The sequence below is a fragment of the Bubalus kerabau genome, chromosome 19 (genome assembly GCF_029407905.1).
Source record: "Bubalus kerabau isolate K-KA32 ecotype Philippines breed swamp buffalo chromosome 19, PCC_UOA_SB_1v2, whole genome shotgun sequence".
Taxonomy (NCBI): domain Eukaryota; kingdom Metazoa; phylum Chordata; class Mammalia; order Artiodactyla; family Bovidae; genus Bubalus; species Bubalus kerabau.
In genome coordinates this window covers 66,629,591-66,655,014 of record NC_073642.1, presented here as the reverse complement: position 1 = coordinate 66,655,014, position 25,424 = coordinate 66,629,591, and positions in this window count along the sequence as shown.

Genomic DNA, 25,424 nt, shown 5'->3' with positions numbered 1-25,424 from the left:
CTCTCTCTCCCAAATCTGCATCATAGAAAAGCCTGAAACCCAGCTGGCAAACACAGAGCTCTCCCTGGGGGGGCTAGAGTGAGGGGACGCAGAGCCAGCGAGGCCAAAATGCCCTTTATTCTGCGGGACGCTGGGGATATTCACATGTTAATAAATCATATTCCCATCACGAATCCATGAAACCTTTTTACAAACTGCATTTTAACCTTACACAATCGCCCCACGGACAGACCCACGAATAAGGGAACTGAGGGGAGTGTGTGTGGAGGGGCTCACAGAAGCCCAGAGAGGGTTGTAAGGGATTTGTCCACACAAACTACTGTTTCTTCAGCCGCACACTCTTCCCTGCCCCAGGCTCCAGCCGAACCCCAACCCCCCCGAATCTTACAGAATCACATTTACCACCAAGAAGGGCTGATTGAGAGATGTAAGGGGGAATTTCTAAGACGTCTTGACTTGGTTCCCTTAAGCAGATTATATCTTTGTCCTACACACATCGGATCTACCATTTGTGCCTGATATTGATTAGCAGCGGAACTGTTCAGAAAAGTTAAGCCTAAGTTCATTGAGGAGAATTGACTTGGGAGGCGATTTGGTTTCAGCATATTCCAGAGCTTCCAGGATGCTCAGCCAGGGATGGGAAACAGAGGGCAAGGGCAGCTCTTTGCATGGGGTTGGGGGGGATCAGGGTGTCCCAGGGACCCTGGATCAGAACACAGGTCTAGGGTCTGGGTGAGCTGGGCCCAGGAGGCAGTGGGCTCTCCTAGGAGCTGGACCCGCTCTTTAAGTTACTGCCTGAGTTTGAAAGAAGAAGTTCTGTTGCTCTGTCTCCTGTGCCTCCTTCAGGGTTTGTGGGTTGGGGGAAAGGGAGGGATTTTTTTTTTTTCCTAATTTTAAGGAAGTGTTATAAAAGCTTCAGAAGCTTGTTCTGCAACAACTGATGTGTGAGAAGTCCACAGGCTAGGGGTCAGAACACCCAAATAAAGAACAGTCAGTCCCCTCTCTCCTTTCCAAACACCTGCCCGGGCCGAGGCCCCTGCCTCATGGTATCCCAGGGTGCAGGCCTGAGCCCTTAGGTTCTACCAACCTCTGTGGATGTTTTCAAGGTGATGGGAGGGGGACTGAAAAATATTGCTGGCCACATCAGTAAACAAAGGGTGTTGTAGCCACCAAGCCACTGCAGCCGCCTCTGGCAGTGAGCCCTGAGGGGACTCGGGTGGATACAAACAGGCTGCCCACTGCCATGCCCCTGGCGGCTGCAGCGCCACCCAGCTGTGCCCTCCGAGCGGACTCGGGGAGAGAAAGCACAGCACCCTGACCCTAGACAGCTAAGGCGCCTGTCGCAGGAATGCTTTCAACAAGCCCAGATTTTTGCGTCTTCCCACACCTCTTCCCCTGCGCTGCATCCTTGATGACGGTAGGATGGAGCAGAGGGATATTCCACTTGGAACAGAAGCAAGAACCTCAATTCCTGGAGCAGGAAGTGTGCAGTCCTGGCCTTTGCGGGGCTGCTGCTGTGACCACACTCACATCCCTGGGGCCTGGCCTCAGCTGACAGGTGTCTGGGATGTTTACAATTCAGGCAATTATGAATAATGCTGCTAGGAACACCGAGAACAAGTGTCTGCGTGAATATACGTTTCCAGTTCTCTTGTGCATATACCGCCGAGTGAAATTGCTGAGTCATATGGCAACTCTGGGCTCCCCTGGTGGCTCAGATGGTAAAGAATCTGCCTGCAATGCGGATGACCCAGGGTTCAATCCCTGGGTCAGGAAGAAACCTGGGAGGAGGCATGGCAATCCACTCCAGTGCTCTTGCCTGGAGAACTCCATGGACAGGGGAGCCTGGCGAGCTACAGTCCACGGGGTCGGAAATAGTCAGATATGACTGAAGCGACTTAGCACATACATAGAAAAGCACTAAAGCCCTTAACCTGAGGCATCTGGCTTTCTTTATGTAACAGTCATCTTTTGATGTTCTGGTTACCTGGTCTTTGTTTCCAAACCCCCTATGGATCCTGGCTCCTCCTTTACTTCTCTGGCTCAGTCCCCCAGTGCCACCTGAGAGGCTGCCTCCAGGGCTTCAGGCCTCAGTTTTGTCCACAAAATCAAATGCGATCCTCAACTTTTAGGCTGTGCTTTTTCAATCAACAGCAGGATACAGGGAGGAGACTGACACCGCGACATCTGGGCTTTGGCGCATCTTTGAGCAGTGCCCTTGGCTGCTTCTGTGATGGGATGGGGGCCCTCACCCATCCTAAGAGCCTACCCGTCCTACGACCTCTCCCACGTCGAGCCCAGACTGCAGGCTGCAGCCCGGGACGGTTCCCGGAGGCCAAGAGCTGCTGCGGTGGGGGCGCTGGGTGCTCAGGGGGGGGGCTCTGCCCGTTTGGAGCACAGACGATGGCCTTCCAGATGCTCTGTTCAGCTCAGCTGAACCTCCGTCACAGGAGGCCTGATCAGACCCAGACTCTCACCAGGAAAAATGCCTTTTCTCATTGGATCCGAGTCCTAGATTTGAAGAATAAACATTTGTAAACTCTGGGAGCATGTATACCAACTAATTGTGACTTGGACAGGGCTCGGGGGCCCACGTGCTATCTGAGAAGCCCCGTCCACGCTCAGTTTTTCCTTTCCCTGCTCCTCTGGGCCTGGGGGGCTCCGCAGGCCCTTCTGGTGGTGAGGGGCAGCCTTTAGGCGTCCAGGACTTGGAATGAGGCCTCTCTGAGGAAACTGTTCTCATTTCCCAGTGGCTCTAAAATCCTTCTGAATTCATTAGGGTTTGCATTGGAGCAGAAATATCACCTTCTCAGTCAGCCCTACCCAAATGCTGTATTAAAAAATGCACCACTTCTGTACCCGGATTCCCTGCAGCATTTACTAAATTCCCACAGACTGATGGCTGCATCCACCACCCCCTCCACCAACGCCCCATCCTTATACTGAAGTCCTAAACTCCAATAACCTTAAAATGTGGCTGTCTTTGAAAATAGAGCTTGAAAGAGGTGACTTAGGTTAAATGAGGTCCTAGGGATGGGCCCTAGTCTTTATGACTGATAAGAAGAGATCAGGACACACACACAAGAAGAAAGGCCACTCGAGGACACAGGGAGTGGGCAGCCTCCTAAGAGCCAAAGAGAGGGGCCTCCGGGAGAAACCTTGATTTCCGACTTGTAGCCTCCAGAATTATGAGAAAATACATTTCTGTTGTTCAAGCTCCACTCTGGGGTATTCGTTAGGGCAGTCTGCGCAAACCAATGCCACAGTACATATAATTTATTGATCTCTCACATTTATTTTTTATTTTTTGACTACCACTGCTCTCCCCAAGGGTAGAGATGTTGGATCTTGTCTTCTGACATGTCCCTAAATTACAGAAGGCCGCCTGACATTCAATCATGTTTGGCACTTAGTAAATATTTGGCATTCAGCACACATTTGATGAAATTTTACCTCTGGCCAAGACAGAAAAACAGGAACTAGATTTACCCTCCGGCCTGAAACAATTAAAAGTCTGGACACAATACATGCAGTCACCAGTTTTCAGACTTTGGACGTCAAGCAGCTCAAGACGGTAATCCCTGAGCGACGGGAAGGAGCGCTGAGTCCTCTGGTCCTCCAGCCCCCTGCCTGGAGGAAGTGTCCACGCCCCCACACTGCGCGGGATGGCTCTGTGAGTCCTCCGGTCCTCCGGCCCACTGCCTGGAGAAAGTGTCCAAGCCCCCACACTGCGCGAGATGGCGCTGTGAGTCCACTGGTCCTCCGGCCCACTGCCTGGAGAAAGTTTCCAAGCCCCCACACTGCGGGGGATGGCCAGGCAGGGCCCAGGGTCCCCCTGAGTTGAGGAGAGGGAACTGGGGGCGTGAGGGGGTGGAAGCAGCTGGAATCCACAGGCAGAGTAATGAAGAAGCAAGGGGTGCCCAGAAGGGACGTTTGGAGATCTGCAGATGGTTCCCCCTGGAGTATTCCCTGGAGGAGCGCCTAGCAATGTGAGGAGCCAACTACCCAAGACGGGAAAAGAACCTCGGAAAAGAATCCGAGATAACAGCATCCATGGTCTGGTAGGACCGGCCACAGTGTCTGCCCCCACACATGTGACTAGACAGCCTCATGGCTCATGAGCCTTGGGTAGAAAGCTCAGAAGGATACTGGCACAAGAATGGGATAAATTCTCCTTAAAAGAGGAATCTCTTTTATACTCTGGTCTGACCTAACAGTTTAAAAGGAAACCTGGAGAGGATCAAACTGTTTCCAAGTAACTATGTAACTTTGAGAACAAAGCTCAACACATTTATAGAGATAGAAATATATTTAGCACTTAACAGGGTAAAATGTAAAATGTCGAGAACCCAGTAAAAATATTACCTGGGAATAACATATATATATATATGACTTTGGAGGGGGGGGTGTATTTTGCTAAGCAAAATAAGTCAGACAGATAAAGACAAATACTGGATGGTAGCAGTTATATGTGGGATCTAAAAACACAACACACTAGTGAAGATGGCAAAGAAGAAGCAGACTCACAGACATGGGAACAAACCAGCAGTGACCGGTGGGGAAAGGCAGAGGAAGAGAAGGTTAAGGGGCTAAAGAGGTACAAACTATTAGGCATAAAATTAGTTGCAAGGATATATTGTACAACCCAGGGAATATAGCCAATATTTTATAATAACTATAAATAGAGTAAAACCCCCTAAATAACTGTAGTATACATCTGTAACTTACATAATATTATATAATGACACTTCAATAAAAAAACAATTCAAAATAAAATTTTAAATATATTTAGGCATGCATGACCTATAACAAGGGGAAATTCCATCAGAGACGACAGAATCAGTAAACAGGATATAAAAACAGCTATTATAACTCTATTCTCTATTTCTAAAAACTAAAGGAAAGACTGAACATGTTAACTAGAGGCATGAAAGATAAAAAAGAGATCAAACATCAAGGGATGAGAATACAGTGTCTGATATGAAAAACACATTGGATAAAATTAAAAGGCTAGACACTACAGAAGAAAAGATTAGTCAACTTGAAGATGCAGTAATAGAAACTACTCATAATGAGGTATATAGAGGAAAAGAGATTGAAAAAAACAGAGCTTCAGGGAGCTGTCGGATAACTTCCAATGGCTCAATGTGTATGGAAAAAAAAAAAAAAAGTCCTTTAAGCAGAGGAAGAAAAAAAATTTGAAAAAACAATGGCAGAAAATTTTACTAAATTAATGAAAACCAAAAAACATAGAGATCAAAGACAGGTAATGAACCGCATGCACAAGAAATGTGAAGAAAACAGCAGTAAGTCACATCCTGATCTAACTGCTTAAAACCAGTGATAACGAGACAATCTGGGAAGCAGCCAGAGGAAAAGCAGGTAATAAATGCAGATGAACAAAAGCAAAGGTGAAAGCAGGTTTCTCATCAGAAACCAATCCAGTGAGACGATAATAAGGAAACATTTCAAGGTGTTGAAAGAAAAAAAACTCAATTTTCTAGTCTATACACGGCAAAACATATATTTCAAAAATGAAGGCAGAATAAAGACGTATTTCGACATGCAAAAGCTGAAAGAATTTATGAACGGCAGAGCCACACTATGAAAAATATGAAAGGAGGTCCTGGTGGCAAAAAGAAATGGATACAGGATGGACATCAGAATTTACACAATGGAATGGAAAGCACTAGAAACGGTAACTGTATGGATGTATATAGGCCTATAATACATGTATACTATACACCATGTGTGTGTGCTGTGTGCCCAGACGCTCAGTTGTGTCTGACTCTTTGCGGTCCCATTGACTGTAGCCCTCCAGGCTCCTCTGTCCATGGGAATTTCCAGGCAAGAACACTCCAGTGGGTTGCCATTTCCTTCTCCAGGGGATCTTCCAAACTCAGGGATCGAGACTGTGTCTCTTGTGTCCCCTGAACTGGCTTATAAAAAACGTTCAGCTCTTTAAAAAATAAAATGGTTAACAGGGTAAAGATTAACAGGGTGTGCTGCTTGTTTGTTTGACCAACCTAAAATCGTGGCACCATAGGCAAATCAACCCTGAATACTCATTGGAAGGTCTGATGCGGAAGCTGAAGCTCCAGTACCATGACCACCTGATGTGAAGAGCCGACTCGTTGGAAAAGATCCTGATACTGGGAAAGATTGAGGTCAGGAGGAGAAGGGGACAACAGAGGATGAGATGGTTGAATGGCACCACTGACTCAATGGACATGAGTTTGAGCAAACTGGGAGACAGTGATGGACAGGGAAGCCTGGCGTGCTGCAGTTCATGGGGTCACAGAGAGTCAGACATGGCTTAGTGACTGAGTGACAAGATGCAATCAGCTCTCCTCCATGGGATCCATCTGTATGTGATGAAGCTGGAAGGAAGAGGCTGAGTCAGAAAAAGAGGCCTGATGAACCACGTGATAGGAAGAGTTCATGCTGGTGGACTGTGATGGGTAAAGCCTGACTCAGAACAGCCTTTCAGCAAAGAGGAGAAAACAGCAACATGGGAAGAGACGGTGAGCGTGGACGCAGGCCCGTGAGCCCACGCATAGCCAGGGCTGCCTGAGAGGAACGCTGGGGGAACGTGGACACCGCTCGTGGGAGGGGGCCAGCTATGGAGGCACACACAGCGCCTGGGATGGACCTCGGATGAGCACGCCTGATGAGAGAGCATCTCTGAGAGCCAGGCTGTGGGGGGAGAGCCTTACAGGGACTGGCCAAGCCCTCCCGCACTGCTGGTGGCAACGTGAACTGGTGCGGCCACTGTGAAAAACAGTATGGAGCTTCCCTACAAAACTAAAAATAGAATGACCCTGTGATCCAATAATCACATTTTTGAGCGTATGTCCAGAAGTGTGCATCACAGCACTAGTTAAAATAATCAAGACATGGGTGACATGGGATGGGATCAACCCAAGCGCCCCCATCAACAACAGATGGATGGATAGAGCAGATGTGGGGTACAAAAATGATAAGTATTATTATACGTCATTCAATTTGCAGCAACATGGACCAATGTAGAGATGATCGTACTAAATGAAGTAAGTCAGAGAAAGACGAGTATCACAAGCTGTCACTTACCGTGTGCAATTTAAAAGATAGAACAGATAAACTTATTCACAAACCAGAAAGAGACTCACAGGCATGGAAAACAAACTGATGGTGACCGAAGGGGAGGGCGAGGGGAGGGATAAATTAAGACTTTGGGATCAACAGACACACACTACCATTTATAAACTAGATAAACAACAAAGATCTACTGTACGGCACAGGAAATTATTTTCGATATCTTGTAATAATCTGTAATGGAAAGAATCTGAAAAGAATATTTATTATATAAAACAGGATATATATATATATCTTGTTATATATATATTCACTGTCACCATGCTGGGGAGACAGCTTGGGACTGGATGCAATGGCGTCATCCCTGTCTCCAGGTCGTTGGTGTCAGTTGAATTTATGGGCCTTTGGGTTATTCTGCGTCCTTTTGGGCTCAGTTAGCACGTAAAAGCATCCTGTGCAGGTCAATGCTCTACAAAGAAGGGCTGTTTCCTTCCATTCCAGATGTTATCGCCAAGATTCCCAAGACCCAGCCGTTCCAGGGCAGAGCGCCAAGGAGGTAAGTGTGGTACACAAGCCGCCCTGGGGGTTACAGCCACCCCCTCTTGCCTCTGTGTGACTTCAGGCAAATTACTGTTGGGAAAACAAGACCTGTTGACTAAAGACTCTACTGTGTCCATATTGGAGAGGAAATGCAATAAAGCGTAAGCATGCGGGGGTCTCCATGCATGTGATATGAAATGAGACTGACTTCAGAGACTGGACATCATTCCAGCGGATTTATTGCACAGCGTGTGGGAGAGGCCGCAAGGAAATCTTAAATCTCCTAGAGACACAATAGGGTGCATGGCGAGGGGCCCTGAGACCATCTCAGACGTGCGTATTTTCAGTTCCCAGGGCCAGGAGGCCTGTGACCTTGCAAATAAAACCTTCCACGTCTTATCAGACCAGTTATGTTTTCAAGGAGATGCCTTAAGAGGGGAGAGTTGGGGGGAGGGCTGCCCCCTTGTTTATTGAAAAGAAAAAAGGCCCTTGATTATCTTACAGAGCATCAGTTTCCTCGCGTGCAAAATGGGCTCGTATCATCAGCCTCAGAGTATATTGGGATTTTTTGGTTTGTCTGTTGTTTTAAACTATTCTATTTCCTTACTTGGCTGGGCCAGGTCTTGGTCCTGGCACAAGGGAATCTCCTAGTTACAGCATGTGGGATCTAGTTCCCTGACCAGGAATTGAACCCGAGCCCCCAGCATTAGGAGTTGCAGAGTCTCAGCCACTGGACCCCCAGGGAAGTCCCCAGAATGTATGGTTGAGGGGTTAACAGTCTGCCCAGAGTGGGTCCATTCTCTTTTTTTCTTCCATGTAGATGTCTGGGAATTGTGGCACTGGAGAAGACTCTTGAGAGTCCCGTGGACTGAAAGGAGATCCAACCAGTCCATCCTAAAAGAAATCAACCTTGAATATTCATTGGAAGGACTGATACTGAAGCTGAAGCTCCAATCCTTGGGCCACCTGATGCGAGTCACTGGAAAAGTCCCTGATGCTGGGAAAGATTGAGGACAGGAGGAGAAGGGGACAACAGAGGATGAGATGGTTGGATGGCATCACCAATTCAGTGGACATGAACTTGTCTGGGAGAGGGTGAAGGACAGGGAGGCCTGGCATGATGCAGTCCATGAGGTCGCAAAGAGTCGGACATGACTTAGTGACTGAACAACAAGATGTCTGGGTGGAGGGTTGGGAGGGGCAACCCCGTCTGCCTGAGCTGAGAGTCCCCCAGCTCCCACAGCCCTGCTGGCCCGTGTCACATGCAGCAGCCGTGTTGGCCGCCCCTCAGCTGGGACTCGGTGTTGGGTAACATGACGTCTTCCGAATGTTTCAGGGGAGCATGGCCTCCCGGCTCCTGTGGGCTGGAGCCAGCTGTGATGGCCACCAATTGAAATTTCATAGATTTAGTTTTTCCTTTGGAAAGCTAGACTCCCATTGAGATCATGCAAACTTCTACCAAGAGTTCTGCTGTCAATTAACATTTTTTTGTGTGTTTGAGGAAAGGATGTCATCATTTCCACGTGTTAAGAAGCCGAAGCAAACATCAACTACAGATGTTTCTGGAAGAGCTCCTATTTCACTTGGATTGTGTTTCTGATCCCAGGGATGTGGATCGGAGACCAGCTCTAGGGAGCTAAGGTCTTCCCTGGGGACACCCGTGGTGGCTCAGCCACTCGCTGACTTCCTGCCTTGGCTGGGTGGCGGGGGAAGGGAGGTCCAGGCTCTTCCAGAAGGACCGTCCATCCTGCTTGCTGTCTCCATGTCCTGACGATGGGAGCCCAAGCCCGGGGGTGTCATCAGATGGGACAGGCTGCAGTGGGTGAGCACCCTGACTAGCTCGGCTGGAAGCATCCCAGAACCATCTGGTGCCCGTGTGACCAAGATGACTTCAGAAACAGCGACCATAACGGGAACTGCACATCCACCCATAGATCAGCTTCCTCTTGACATGTTCAAGGACAACACGCTTCATCAGAGCGGTCCAGGGAGAAAAACAAACAGGCTTTGGTTCAGAAGTGGGGTCTGGATGCCACCTGGAACAACACTGGCCCACAGACAGGTCCCGAGGCTGAGGACTGTCTGGGACGCATTCCGGGATAATTTACGGGCGTGTGTGCGTGCGTCTCGGGGGCGTCAGCGCGTGTGCGTCTGTGGGGTTGTGACGTATGGGTTTGTGCATAGTTTCAGCGTCACTGTGTGTCTGGCTGTCTACGCTGTTGGGGGTGTGTGTGTGTGTGTGTGTGAAGAGAGAGGGAGAGATTGATCTTAAAGAATATTGGGTCACATAACTTGGCGATTTGACAGGGTGGGCTGGCAGGCTGGAGACCCAGGGCATGATTGTAGTTCAAGTCCAAAGGCTCTCTGCTGACAGAATTCCTCCTTGCCAGGGGAGCGTGGTCTTTATTCTAGTCAGACCTTCGATTGATAGCTACAGAGGGCACCCTGCTTTACTCAGAGTCTGCCGATTCAAACGTTGTGTGCGCTCAGTCGCTCAGTCGTGTCAGACCCTCTGCGATCCCATGTCCTGTAGCCCGCCAGGCTCCTCTGTCCATGGGATTTTTCCCAGGCAAGAATACTGGTACGGGTTGCCATTTCCTCCTCCAGGGGACTTTCAAACCCGCGTCTCTTTCATCTCCCGCATTGGCAGGCAGATTCTTTACCACCAGCGTCACCTGGGAAGCCCCTTAATGTTACTCTCACCCTGACCTCACTGAGACAATCAGAGGAAAGTCTGACCAGACATCTGGGCGCCATGACCAAGCCATGTTGATACATAAAATTAAACATCATAGTGTGGTGTGTGTGTGTGGCGTGTGTGAAGGAGTACGTGTGAATGAGCATACATGTGTGCCTGTATGACTGTACGAATGTGTGTTCAGTGTGTCTGTGCGCATGAGCTGGTGTGAACGTGTATTTGTGCACAAGCGGGTGATGCATGTGTATGTGGCGTGTGCGTCCATGGTGTATGTCAGTCTGTGTTCTGTGAGTGGTGTGTTTTGGGGCCATTTTGCTTTTATTTCTTGCAGTTGGAGGATGGAGGGGGCCCTGCATCCTGCCTGCCTAGAACAGGCCCTTCTCTCAGCTCTGCCCTTGAAACAAACCATGGTGCCCTTGGACTGTTCTCTGATTCCTCACAGGCCTTATCAATTCAACCTTGTAAAACTGTGGGGCTTCCCTGCTGGCTCGGTGGTAAAGAATCTGCCCACCAGTGCAGGAGATGCCGGTATCGTGGGTTCAATCCCTGGGTCGGGAAGATCCTCTGGAGAAGGGAATGGCAACCCACTTTAGTATTCTTGCCTGGGAAATCCCATGGACAAAGGAGCTTGGCGGGCTACAGTCCATGGGGTTGCAAAGAGTCGGACATGGCTGAGTGACTGAGCGTGAGCACACAGAAAATTGTCGGCGTTCAGGGAATTAATGCCTGGAAGGCTTTGCTTCCTGTACCTGGCGTGCAGAGAGCGCTTGATAAGGGCAGTCATTGCAGCTTTGGGGCCCATTATTAGCGAGACACCCAGGGGAGTGCTTGAGAACTGAGGACGAAGGCAGCGATGCTCATAGCGCACCTACTACGTGCCATGCCCGGTGCCTGCTCATCTTGTCTCACGGGGGCGGGTCAAGGAAATGGCACCAGTGAGGGTGAGAAGATGTGAGTGACGGCGGCGGGGATGCTGTTGACGATGGTGCTGACTGGGGGTGGGGGCAGACATGCCGGGGCTCCTTGCTGAGGGCAGCGCCTCAGTGCACCAGGGGGTGCGGGGGTGGGCAGGGATGGCCACATCCTCAGAGCTCTCTCATTGGCTCAGGTTCCACCCCTCAAGGAAGCAGAGGTGCCATGTCAGGAGAGTGTGGGACTCTGCCCTGCTCGCAGGAATAGATTAATGAATCGGCACAGCCGCTATGGGAAACAGCATGCAGCCTCCTTAAAAAACTAAAAAGAGAGCTACCAAACTTGTTGTCGGTCAGTCGCCCAATCGTGTCCGAGTCCTTGTGACCCCATGGACTGCAGCACGCCAGGCCTCCCTGTCCCTCACCATCTCCCGAAGTTTGCCCAAGTTCATGTCCATTGAGTCGGTGATGCCATCCAGCCATCTCATCCTCTGACACCCTCTTCTCTGTCTGCCCTCAATCTTTCCCAGCATCAGGGTCTTTTCCAATGAGTCGGCTGTTTGCATTAGATGACCAAAATACTGGAGCTTCAGTTCTTCCAATGAGTACTCAGGGTTGATTACCCTTAAGATTGACTGGTTTGATCTCCCTGCTATCCAAGGGACTTTCAGGAGTCTTCTCCAGTTCCACAGTTTGAAGATATCAATTCTTTGGCATTCTTGGCAGGAAAGCTATGACAAACCTAGTCAGTGTATTGAGAAGAAGAGGCATTACTCTGTCAACAAAGGTCCATATATTCAAGGCTATGGTCTTCCCAGTGGTCACCTATGGTTGCAAGAACCGGACCATAAAGAAGGCAGAGCTACCATATGATCCTGCAATTCTACTCCCAGACATATATCCGGAGAAGATTCTGGTATGAAAAGATACATGCACTCCAATGTTCATAGCGGCACCAGTTACAATAGCTGAGACATGGAAGCAACCTAAATTTCCAGTGATGAAGAATGGATAAAGAAGATGCACTACATATACACGACAGAATATTACTCAGCCATGAAAAAGAGTGAAATTATGCCAATGCAACACCATAGGTGGACCTAGAGATGATCATACTAAATGAAGAAAGTCACACAGAGAATGAGAAGTATCATGATGTCACTTTTATGTGGTATCTAAAAAAAGACATAAATGCACTTACTTATAAACAAACAGACTCACAGACATAGACAACAAACTTATAGTTACCAAAGAGAAGGGGGGAGGGATCAATTAGGAGTTTGGCATTAACATATACAGATCATAGTATATAAAATAAATAACAATGTCCTACTGTGTAGCACAGAGAACTATATTCTAAATCTTGTAATAATGTATATGGGTAATTAATGTATATGGTTTTTCCTGTAGTCATGTATGGATGTGAGTGTTGGACCATAAAGAAAGCTGAGCAATGAAGAATCAATGCTTTTGAACTGTGGTGTTAGAGAAGACTCTTGAGAGTCCCCTGTACTGCAAGGAGATAAAACCAGTCAATCTTGAGGGAAATCAGTCCTGAATATTCCTCAGAAGGACTGATGCTGAAGCTGAAACTCCAATAATTTGGCCACTTGATGTGAAGAACTGACTCATTGGAAAAGACCCTGATGCTGGGGAAAGATTGAAGGCAGGAGGAGAAGGGGACGACAGAGTATGAGATGGCTGGATGGCATCACCGACTCAATGGACATGAGTTTGAGTAAGCTCTGGGAGTTGGTGATGGACAGGGAGGCCTGGAATGCTGCAGTCCATGGAATCACGAAGAGTTGGACATGAACGAGCGACTGAACTGAACTGATATGGGGAAAGAATCTGAAAGAGAATATAAAAATACCTATGATATATATACACATACACAGGGCTTCCCTGGTGGCTCAGACAGTAAAGAATACACCTATAATGCAGGAGGCCCAGGTTCAATCCTGGGTTGGGAAGATCCCCTGGAGAAGGGAATGGCAACTCATTCCTGTTTTCTTGCCTGGAGAATTCCATGGACAGAGGAGCCTGGCGGGCTACAGTCCATGGGGTCAGAAAAGAGTCGGACATGATTTAGTGGCTAAACAACAAGCAACAAGAAATATGTTTTGTATTATGTGACTTTTACCACAATAAGACACGTTAAAAAAAAAAAAGCGCTAATCTCATGACAGAGCTTCAGCCTCATGACCTAATTACCTCCCAAAGACTTCATCTCCAAATACCATGATATCGGGGGTTAGAGCTTTAGCAGGTGAATTCCAGATGTAATTGTGTCCGTAGGAGTGGGAGAAGTGGGTCAGGTAGCTAACCTCAAAGATGTGCCTGCCAGAAATTCACAGGGAAGAGTCTTTCCAGCTGCCCCACCAGGGTGTCTGCCCCATCTGCTCCAGGGTCCTGATGACACAACCTTTCACTCCCCTGAACCCCAAAATCAGTATTCTTCTAAGGACCAAATCTGTCTGGCTACACCTTGGCTTCGGGCTCCCCCATGCCACCTGCTGTCCTGTCGAGCACTGGGTCTTCTCTCAACTAGGGTCACCCAGCTCCTGCACGGGGTGCCTTGAGGGCTGGGGTTTTCAACTTGTGAGTCAGGAAAGTCCTTTTAGTGGAACACAACCAACACATTAAAAAAAAGAAAAAAGCAGGATACAAAAACCAGAGTGTGTCCCTGAAGCAACAGCCGTTGTTTGGGGGAATTTATTCACATGCACTCACAATGCATGTGGATAAATGCGTCTGCAAAGGGCTCGGGCTGGGTCATGATTTCTAAGTCAGCTTGGAGAAGAATCTGAAAGTGGTTGCTTTAGGGGATGTGGAGAATAAAGAGATGCCCTCTGTGTTTCTGATCTGCCTCCAGGCAAGGCACAGAGACAGGATATTTGAGGTAAGGATGCCCTCTGGGATCACCTCTGTTGAACATCTCTTTTTACAGCTCTGGAAAATGAGGCCAAGAGAAGGACAGAGTTTCCCCAGGCCATCCGCAGGGCTTCTGCCCCGGGCCTGCCCCTGCCTCCTCCTGACGGCACAGCGAGCAATTCATATAAGAGGGATCATGTCAGTGAAAATGGACCTCCTCCCAAAGTCTTCTCCTCCAAAACAGTGAGAAGGCTGGCAGAAATGGGTATGATCAACTTCTTTTTTTTAGAACTATGGAAATTGGCCAAAGTCTTGCGGTGATTTTAAGAACATTTATTCCAGAAAAACAGCTGGATCTTGATGATAAGAAGAGATTTTGCAGCCTTTTGTTGTCATTGTTGTTCCATCACTAAGTCATGTCCAACACTTTGTGACCCCATGGACTGCAGCACGCCAGCCTTCCCTGTCCTTCACTATCTCCCAGAGTGTGCTCAAACTCATAGCTATTGAGTTGATGATGCTATCTAACCATCTTGTCCTCTGTCACCCCCTTCTCTTCCCTCCCTGAATCTTTCCCAGCATCAGGGTCTTTTCCAATGAATTGGCTCTTTGCATCAGATGGCCAAAATTTTGGAGCTTCAGCTTCAGCATCCGTTCTTCCAATGAATATTCAGGGTTGATTTCCTTTAGGATTGACTGATTTGATCTCCCTTCAGTCTAAAGGACTCTCAAGAGTCTTCAACACCACAATTCGAAAGCATCAATTCTTCAATGCTCAGCTTTCTTTATAATCCAACTCTCACACCCATACATGACTACTGGAAAAACCATAGCTCTGACTAGATGGACCTTTGTCGGCAAAGTGATGTCTCTGCTTTTTAATACATTGTCTAGGTTTGTCATAGCTTTTCTTCCAAGGAGCAAGTGTCTTTTAATTTCATGGCTGCAGTCACCATCTGCAATGATTTTGAAGCCCAAGAAAATAAAATCTGCAACTGTTTCCACTCTTCCCCCATCTATTTGCTATGAGGGGAAAAGGTTAGCCTTTTATTTACCCTGCTCCCATTACCCTTTCTCTAGCTTTGTGCTATAAGATCAAGATGAGGGTCAGCAACCCATAACCACCGGAGGGAGAAAAGAACGGAACCTGGGACCTACTTCAAAGCCTTAATACCAGAGAACTGCCGTCACTTAACCAGTCTGGTGGCTTCATAAAAGATCCCATTTGCAAAGCTGAATTTATTGATCTGACTTGGAGCTCTCCTGGAAACAAAAATACCTTTCTCCAGAGCATTCACTGGCAAATGTTTAGCTTCAGGGCAACCTGAGGCAGTGGGTACCAGCTGGGGCAAACAGCAGGCTAACCAGAAAGTTTGCAAAGAAAAGCTGGGAAATGAAGTGTCCATGGAGATTTTCAAAGTTACAACATATTCCTGAGACCCTAGAAGGCCACATGCAGGCTCTGTGCTTGCTCAGGAAAGACCCAAGGACACCCTAAGCTTTTTGCTGTGACTGACCTTGAGGTCTGGAAGTAGAGGCCCCGGGGCAGAGTTCTCAGCGGCCTGGCTGAGCACTGAAGGAGCACCTATCATACACAGAGGCCCGCTTGGCAAAGACTGGAGATTTATGTTTTCCAGCACTCGAGGAAAACTATCCGATCATTAGCTGAAGGCTAAGCTCAGTGAGAAGAGACTTCGGTGGCCACAAATGACAAAGAACAGACTTTATGGAGTTTGCTTTGTTTGCATGAAGCGAAACAAAACAAAATAGCCAACAGCAGCATCAGCACACCCGGGGGAAAGGGGGGAGGTCTGATTTCCAGAGTTAGCACATTTTGCGATTTTAAATGTTCACTTGAAAAACCTTACATGAACTAGGGGAAAAGGGGGGAGAAAGAAAGACCCTCTTATTTGCAACAGCAGAACACACATTCTTCTAAAACTCTCATGAAACGTTCACCAGGACAGAGCTCTCACCAAGATATTCATAAAATGCATCTTAACAAATATAAGGAGTATATATCATACAATGCTTGCTCTCAGACCACAATATACATGAGTAACAGAGAGACAGCTGCATCGTCCCCAAACACGTAGAGATTAAAAACCATACTTCCCAATGATGCACCAGTGAGAGAAGAAATCTCAAGGTAAATTTTAAAATATTTTGAACTAAATTAAAATGCAACTCATTGACATTTGTAGGATGCAGTGAGAGCAGTATTTAGAGGGACTCATATAGCACTGGGCTTCCCTGGTGGCTCAGACAATAAACAATCCACCTACAATGCAGGAGACCCGGGTTTGATCCCTGGGTTGGGAGGATATCCTAGAGAAGAGAATGGCAACCCAGATGAGTCAGCTCTTCGCATCAAATGGCCAGAGTATTGGCACTTCAGCTTCAGCATCAGTCCTTCCAGTGAATATTCAGGACTGATCTCCTTTAGGATGGACTGGTTGGATCACCTTGCAGTCCAAGGGACTATCAAGAGTCTTCTCCAACACCACAGTTCAAAAGCATCAATTCTTCAGCGCTCAGCTTTCTTCGCAGTCCAACTCTCACATCCATACATGACCACTGGAAAAACCATAGCTTTGACTAGACGGACCTTTGTTGGCAAAGTAATGTCTCTACTTTTTAATATGCTGTCTAGGTTGGTCATAACTTACTATAGACTTAGTAAGATTTTTACTAAGTAAAAATTTTACTTAGTAAGATTTTTACTATAGTAGGTATGCTGCTGCTGCTAAGTCACTTCAGTAGTGTCCGACTCTGTGCCACTCCATAAACGGCAACCCACCAGGCTCCCCCGTCCCTGGGATTCTCCAGGCAAGAACACTGGAGTAGACTTACTTAAAGCTACTGTAAATTAACTCAGAAGGCATCACAGACCTAAATGTAAAATGAAAGACTACAAAACTCCTAGAAGATATTGTAGAAGAAAATTTAATGCCTATGGACTTGGTGATGATTTTTATAGATACAACATCAAAGCACAGTCCATGAAGGAAATAATTGATTAGTTGGACTCATTTAAAATTTAAAACTTCTGCTCTGTGAAAGACACTGTCAAGAGAATGAAAAGGGAAACCACATGTTGGGAGAAAATACTTCCAAAAGATCTGGTAAAGAATTGCTATCCAAAATATACAAAGAAATCTTAACAACCTCGTTAAAAATAGGTCAAAAACTTTAACACAACCCCACCAAAGAAAATGTTCAGATAAACAATACCATATAAAAAGATGCTCTGCATCATCAGGGAAACGCAAATTAAAAAAACAATGAGCTGTTACCGCATATCCGTTGAGAAAGACGAAAATTTAGAACACTGACCATACTGAATGCTTGCAAGGATGTGAAACAATGGTCAGTCTCGTTTATTGCTGGTGGTTGTTGTTATTCAGTCGCTCAGTCGTGTCTGACTCTTTGTGACCCCATGGTCTGCAGCACGCCAGGCTCCCTTGTCCATCACCAACTCCCCGAGCTTGCTCAAACTCATGTCCATCGAGTCGGTGATGCCATCAGACCATCTCATCCTCTGTCGTCCCCTTCTCCTCCTGCCTTCCATCTCTCCCAGCATCAGGGTCTTTTCCAATGAGTCAGTTCTTCACATCAGGTGGCCAAAGTATTGGAGTTTCAGCTTCAACATCAGTCCTTCTAATGAATATTCAGGACTGATTTCCTTTAGGACTGAGTAGTTGGATCTCCTTGCAGCCCAAGGATTCTAACTTCTCTAACACGACTTCTCTAACATGACAGTTCAAAAGCATCAGTTCTTTGGTGCTCAGGCTTCTATATGGTCCAACTCTCACATCCCCTACATGCTGACTGGAAAAACCATAGCTTTCACTACATGGACTTTTGTTGGCAAAGTAATGTCTCTGAAAGGTACAACCATTTTGGAAGTTTGGCGTTTTCTTAAAAAACTGAACATACTCTTATTATACGATCCAGCAATCATGTTTCTTGGTATTTACCCAAAGGAACTGAAAACTTACATTTGCACAAAAACCTGTACCCAAGTCTTTATAGCAGCTTTGTTCACAATTGCCAAAAGCTGGAAGCAACAGAGATGTTCTTGATCAGGTGAATGGATAAGAAAACCTGTGGTATATCTAGACAATGGGATATTGTTCAGTGCTAAAAAAATGAGCTATCAGGCCATGAAAATACATGACTTTTTTTTACTAAATGAAAGCAATCAATCTTAAAAGACTGGATTTACTGTATGATTCCAACTATTTGACGTTCTGGAAAAGGCAAACCTTTGGAGCCAGTTGCCGGGGGTCAGTGGGGGAAGGGGGGGTGAACAGGCAGAGCGTTGGGCAGTGATTTCCTCCTATCGAATTAACAAGGCAATTGCATAAAGTCATAATTATAAATATCTATTGATGAGCACACCATGTGTATTAATGTAATTTTCCGATAATAGCACAAACGAATGGGGAAGGAAATGGAGCATAGAGGAACAGTTTTTAAATACTATTGAATTTAAGTTAGTATTAATGTAAACAACTAGATTTGTTATAAGTAAAGATGGTAATTGTAATGAAAAGCAAAAATTAATAATGTAAAAATAGAGAGTAAAAGCAACAAAAAGGGAATTAAAATTATATACTAGAAAGTACACTAGTTAATACAAAAGAAGGCAGTAAATAGAGAAACAAAAAATGCATGACAAATAGAAGGCAAAATGGCAGACATAAATGCTACCTGATCAGTCATGATATTAAATGTAAATGGATTCAACATTCTATTTGAAAGGCATGCACTGACAGAATGAACTAAACATATGATCCAATCATTTTCCTTCTACATGGGGTGTACTTGAGATTTTGAAAGATTAGACAGATTTGGAATAAATGAATGGATAAGAAATATGCCATGCAATTAAGAAATAAGTGAGAGTGACTATATTTATATCAGACAAAACAGACTTTTAGACAAAAATTGTTACTGGAGATATTTTGTAATGATGAAAGATCAATCCATTAAGGAGATGAGACAGTCACAAACATATGTGCACCAAAAATGAAGTGATAAATAGACAATTCAGAAATAACAGCTGGAGATTTCAATACCCTACATTCAATAATGGACAGAAAAACGAGAAAGAATAAGGAAATAAAAAACTTGAGCAGCAATATTAATCCATTAGACCCAGCAGCTACTTGTGGAACATTCTACCCAACAACACCAAAATACACTCTTTTCAAGTACACCTGAATTACTCTCCAAAATAGGCTGTCTATTAGACAATAAAACAAGCCTCCATAATTAAAAAAAATAATTCTGTGGCCACAGTAGCATGAAATCTAGAAATCAGTGATAGAGGAAATTTGGGAAATTAACAAAGATGTGGAAAGCAAGCAGCACGCTACTTATTAACCCATGGGCCAAAGAAGAAATAGCAAGGGGGATTAATAAACATTTTAAGATGAAGGAAAATGAGCACACAACATACAAAAACCCACGGGATGCAGTTAAAGCAGTGCCCTGAGGGCAATTTATGGCAGTTAATTTTGTTTAAGGTTAACATTAAAAAAGCAAAGATTTCAAATCAACAATTTAATCTTCCATCTTAGAAAACTAGGAAAAGAAGATTAAACTAAACGTGGAAGCAAGTAATAAAAATTAAACCTGAAACAGAGAATAAAAACATTGAAAGAAATCAGTGGAACCAAAAGTTTTTTTTTTTAAAGATTAACAAAATTGATAAACATTTAACTAGACTGACCAAATAAGAAAGAGAGAAGACTCTTGTTATCAGAGTACTTCAGATATTCAGAAATTTTTTAAAAAGATAAAGAAATTTGATTAACAATTATATGCTAATAAGTTAGATAACGTAGATGAAATGTACAAATTTCTAGAAAGACATGAATTACTGAAACTAACCCAAGAAGAAAATTTAAATAGACCTTTAGCACATAGACTGAATTAATAGCTATCGTAGTAATGAAGTTGGTCCTCGGACAGTGTGAGGGGTTAGGGACAGCAGCTCCTAGGTAGCTGAAAATCTCTGTACTGCTCTCTCTGCCTTGATACCCAGGAACTGATAAATGACTTGCCTAAGAGCAGGAATCTAAAACAGTTTGGGTGAAACCAGGACTCAAACCCTATTTCTTTTGAATCCACATAGTGTGATCCCTAATTAAGTACAAACTTCTCCCCATACTTACTTAAAGATTTATAAAATGAAAACAGAGGTACTATACTTACTGAAAAAAACTACATATATGTAGACCTACACAGTTCAAACTCATATTTTTTGAAGGTCAATTGTAATAATGATAACAATAAAACTTCTCACAAAGAGAAATGCAGGAACAGATGGAGTCACTAATGAATTCTACCAAAATTAGAAGAATTAATACAACCATTCACAAAATCTGGCCCCCCAAAAAGAAGAACAAATACCTCCTAACGCATTCTATGAGTCACTATTACCTTGATACCAAAGCCAGACAAAGACATCACAAGAAAAGAAAACTGCAAATTAACATCCCTTTTGAATATAGTCTCAAAAATCCTCCAGGAAATACTAGTACGCCAAATCCAGCCACATACAAAAGGGCTTATACACTATGACAAAGTGGAGTTTATCCTAGGAATACAAGATTGCTTTAACATCCAAAAGTCAACCAACTCAACACAGTGTTGTTAATAAAGGATTAAAAAGAAAAACAAAAAACCACATGATCATCTCAACAGATACAAAAGAGAAATTAAAAAAAATTTTAATACTGCTTTTGTTTCCCTCAACAAATTTGAAATGGAAGGAAGTGTTCTCAAGCTAATGAAGAGCATCTCTTAAAAACCCACAACTAACGTGCTGCTTGATGCTGAAGATTGGAAGACTCCCCCTAAGAGCAGGAGCAGGACAGGGTGCCCACTCCTTCTGCTTCTACTCAACACGGTACTGGAGGTCTTAGCCAGGGAAATTAAGCAGAACTATAAATATAGGCATATATATTGTAAAGGAAGAAATAAAACTCTGCTTACAAATGACGTGATACTGTGTATAGCAAATGCTAAGGAGTACACCCACACACAATTACAACTAATCAACAAATTTAGCAAGGTGGCCTGATACAAACTCAATGTATAAAAATCAATTGCATTTCTATACTGCATCACTGAATACATAGTCCTGAATAAAGCCCTAATTAAGAGGAGCGACGGCCCATGCTCCTAAACTGGAAGAATGACTATTGTTACGATGCCAACACTTCCCAAATCAACAGAGTCGCTGCAATCGCTTCAAAGTCCTAGTTGGCTCTTCAAAGACATAGACAAGCTGATTCTAAAATGCACATGGAAAGCAAAAGCCCAGCACAAGCAAAGCATCCATGAAAGAGAAAAAGCTGGCGGAACCCCCCAACTCCAGCTCGTTGATTTCCAAACCTGCTACAAAGCTACAGTCATCAAGACAAATACCATACGATATCACTTATATGTGGAAAGGAAAATATGGCAAAAATGAACTGATCTATGAAGCAGAAACAGAATCACGGATACAGAGAACAGACTGGGGGTGGCCAAGGGGGAGGGGGTTGGGGGGATGGAGAGGGGGTTGGGGTAACAGATGTAAGTTTTTATATATAGATAGGATAAACAAAAAAGGCCATGCTGTATAGCACAGAGAACTGTATTCGATAGCCTATGGTAACCTTAATGGAAAAGATTATTTTTAAAAAGTACATATATATATATATAACTGAATCACTTCTCTATAAAGCAGAAATTAAAACAGCATTGTAAATCAACTATACTTCAATGAAAAATTTTTTAAAAGAATGGAAAAAAAGTACAATCATCAAGAGTGCGGAACTCCTATCAGAATAGCCATATAGATCAATCAAACAGATCTGAGAGTCCAGAAATTAACTCTTCATAGACATTTTTGAGTTTTGACATGAGTACCACAAAATTAAAAGATGCTTTCTCTTTGGAATAAAATCCATAACAAACCTAGACAGCCTATTAAAAAACAAAGACATCACTTTGCTGACAAATGTCTATAGAGTCGAAGCTATGGTTTTTCCAGTAGTCATGTATGGATGTGAGAGATGGCCCAATAAAGAAAGCTGAATGCCAAAGAACTCATGCTTTTTAACTGTGGTGTTGGAGAAGACTCTTCAGAGTCCCCTGGACTGCAAGGAGATCAAACCAGTCAATCGTAAAGGAAATCAGTCCTGAAGGCTCATTGAAAGGACTGATGCTGAAGCTCCAAACTTTGGCCACCTGATGCTAAGAGCCAACTCATTAGAAAAGACCCTGATGCTGGGAAAAATTGAAGGTGGGAGGAGAAGGGGACGACAGGGGACAAGATAGTTGGATGGCATCACCAACTCAATGGACATGAGTTTGAGCAAGCTCTGGGAGATGGTGAAAGACAGGGAAGCCTGGCATGCTGCAGTCCATGGAGTCACAAAGAGTCAACCCCATGAACAATAGCAACCAAGAAAATTCAGTGCTCAGAGAATATTCTTTTTGATAATCGGTGTTGATAGGACTGGATATCTGAACACCAAAAACAGGAAAAAGGAAAAAAATAAGAACTTGGGACCCTACTTCATACCATAAGCAAAATTAACTTAAAGCAATCAAGGACCTAAATTTAAGATCTAAAACTATAAATTATCTAGAAGAAAACACAGGTCTTCCTGACCTCAAATTAGATCATGGTTTCTTAGCTATGACATCTAAACACAAGAAATCAAAGAAGCGGTGGTGGTGTTCATTTGCTCAGTCGTGTCCGACTCTGCGACTCCATGAACTGCAGAAAGCCAGGCTTCCTTGTATTTCGCTATTTAGTGGAGCTCGCTCAAACTCATGTCCACTGAGTCGCTGATGCCATCCAACCATCATCCTCTGTCGTCCCCTTCTCCTCCTGCCTTCAATCTTTCGCAGCATCAGGGTCTCTTCCAATGAGTCGGCTCTTCTCATCAGGTGGCCAAAGTATTGGAGCTTCAGCTTCAGCATCAGTCCTTCCAGTGAATGTTCAGGGTTGATTTCCTTTAGTGTTGGCTGGTTTGATCTCCTTACAGTCCAAGGGACTCTCAAGAGTCTTCTCCAACATCGTGGTTGCAAGGTATCAATTCTTTGGGTGCTCAGCCTTTTTTTATGGTCCAGCTCTCACATCCATACTTAACCACTGGAAAATCCATAGCTTTGACTAGATGAGCTTTTCTCAGCAATGCAATGTCTCTGCTTTCTAATATGCTGTCTATGTTTGTCATAGCTTTTCTTCCAAGGAGCAAATGTCTTTTAATTTTGTGGCTGTGGTCACTATCTGCAGTGATTTTGGAGCCCAAGAAAATAAAGTCTGTCACTGTTTCCATTGTTTCCTCATCTATGGCCATGAAGTGATGGGACTGGATGCCATGATCTTCATTTTTTGAATGTTGAGTTTTAAGCCAGCTTTTTCACTCTCCTCTTTCACCTTCATCAAGAGGCTCTTTAATTCCTATTTGCTTTCTGCCATTAAGGTAGTGTCATTTGCATATCTGAGGTTTTTTATGTTTCTCCTGGCAATCTTGATTCCCGGTTGTACTGTACCCAGTCCAGCATTTCTCATGATGTATTCTGCATATAAGTTAAATATGCTGGGTGACAGTATATAGCCTTGATGTACTCCTTTCCCAATTTGGAACCAGTCCATGTTCCACATCTGACTCTAGTTGTTTCTTCTTGACCTGTGTATAGGTTTCGCAGGAAGAAGTAGATGAGTAAAATCTTATCCAAAATAAAAACTTATGTTTTAAAGAATCTGCCTACCAAAGCAGGAGATGTAAGAGACGCTAGTTTGATCCCTGGGTTAGGAAGATCCCCTGCAGGAGGGCACGGCAACCCACTCCAGTATTCTTGCTTGGAAAATTCCATGGAGAGAGGAAACTGGCAGGATATAGTCCATGGGGTCACAAATAGTCAGACACGACTGAACAACTGAGTGCTCACACACATCCAGGGAGTGAAAAGAAGTCCCATCAAATGGGAGAAAAGATTTGCAGGTGATGTACCTAATAATTTATAAAGAACTCATACAACTGAATAACAAGAAAAAAAAACAGTTTTTAAAATGTGCAAATGATTTGAATAGACATTTCTCCAGCGAAAATACACAAATGGCCAATAAGCACATGAAAAAGACCTTCAACATCATAGTCCTGAGGGAAATACAAATCAAGACCACGGCGAGATCCCACGTCCCCCCCAGGGCAAGTGTCATCACGAAGAAATAAGTAACTGGTTTCAGTGAGGACATGCAGACATTGGAAGCCTCGTACGCTGCTCGGGGAACGTAAAACGGTGCAGCCTGTTTTGGAAAACGCCTCCTCATGGATAGAGTTGCCATGACTTAGTCCCTCAGTCGTGTCTGGCTCTTTGGGACCCCATGGACTGTGGCCCTCCAGGCTCCTCTGTCCATGGGCTTCTCCAGGCAAGAATACTGGAGTGGGTTGCCATGCCCTCCTCCAGGGGATCTTCCAAACCTAGGGATCGAACCCAGGTCTCCAGCATTGCAGGTGGATTCTTTACCATCTGAGCCACCAGGGAAGCCCAGAGTTGCCATCTCTTTCTCTCTCTTTAGTCGCTAAGTCCTGTCTGACTCTTGGGACCCTATAGCCCACCAGGCTCCTCTGTCCACGGGATTCTCCAGGCCAAGAATACTGGAGTAGGTTGCCATGCCCTTCCCCTTCTCCAGGGGATCTTCCTGACCCTGGAATTGAACCCCGGGTCTCCTGCATTGCAGGCAGATTCTTTACCAACTGAGCTATGAGGGAAGCTCATAGGACTCAGCAATTTCACTCGGCGGTATATGCACAAAAGAACTGGAAACATATATTCATGCAGACATTTGTTCTCAGTGTTCCTAGCAGCATTATTCATACTTGTCCAGATTGTAAACAGCCCAGACACTGGTCAACTGAGGCCAGGCCCCCAGGATGTGAGTGTGGTCACAGCAGCAGCCCCGCAAAGGCCAGGACTGCACACTTCCTGCTCCAGGAATTGAGGTCCTTGCTTCTGTTCCAAGTGGAATATCCCTCTGCTCCATCCTACCGTCATCAAGGATGCAGCGCAGGGGAAGAGGGCGCTCCTGGATCCACGTGGATCCCCTGGGTTATCCAGGTGCCCAGCGCCACTGCAGGGTTCTCATGAGGCCAAGACAGAGACAAGAGGGTCAGGGTCAGAGGGCTCTGACCCAAGAAGGACTTGGCAGCCCATGTGGCTTTCAAGACGAAGGGATGGGCTGGGAGCCAAGGAGTGCGGGCAGCCTCCAGAGGCTGAGATGGCTTCAAGTCCCGAGCCTCCAGACAGAG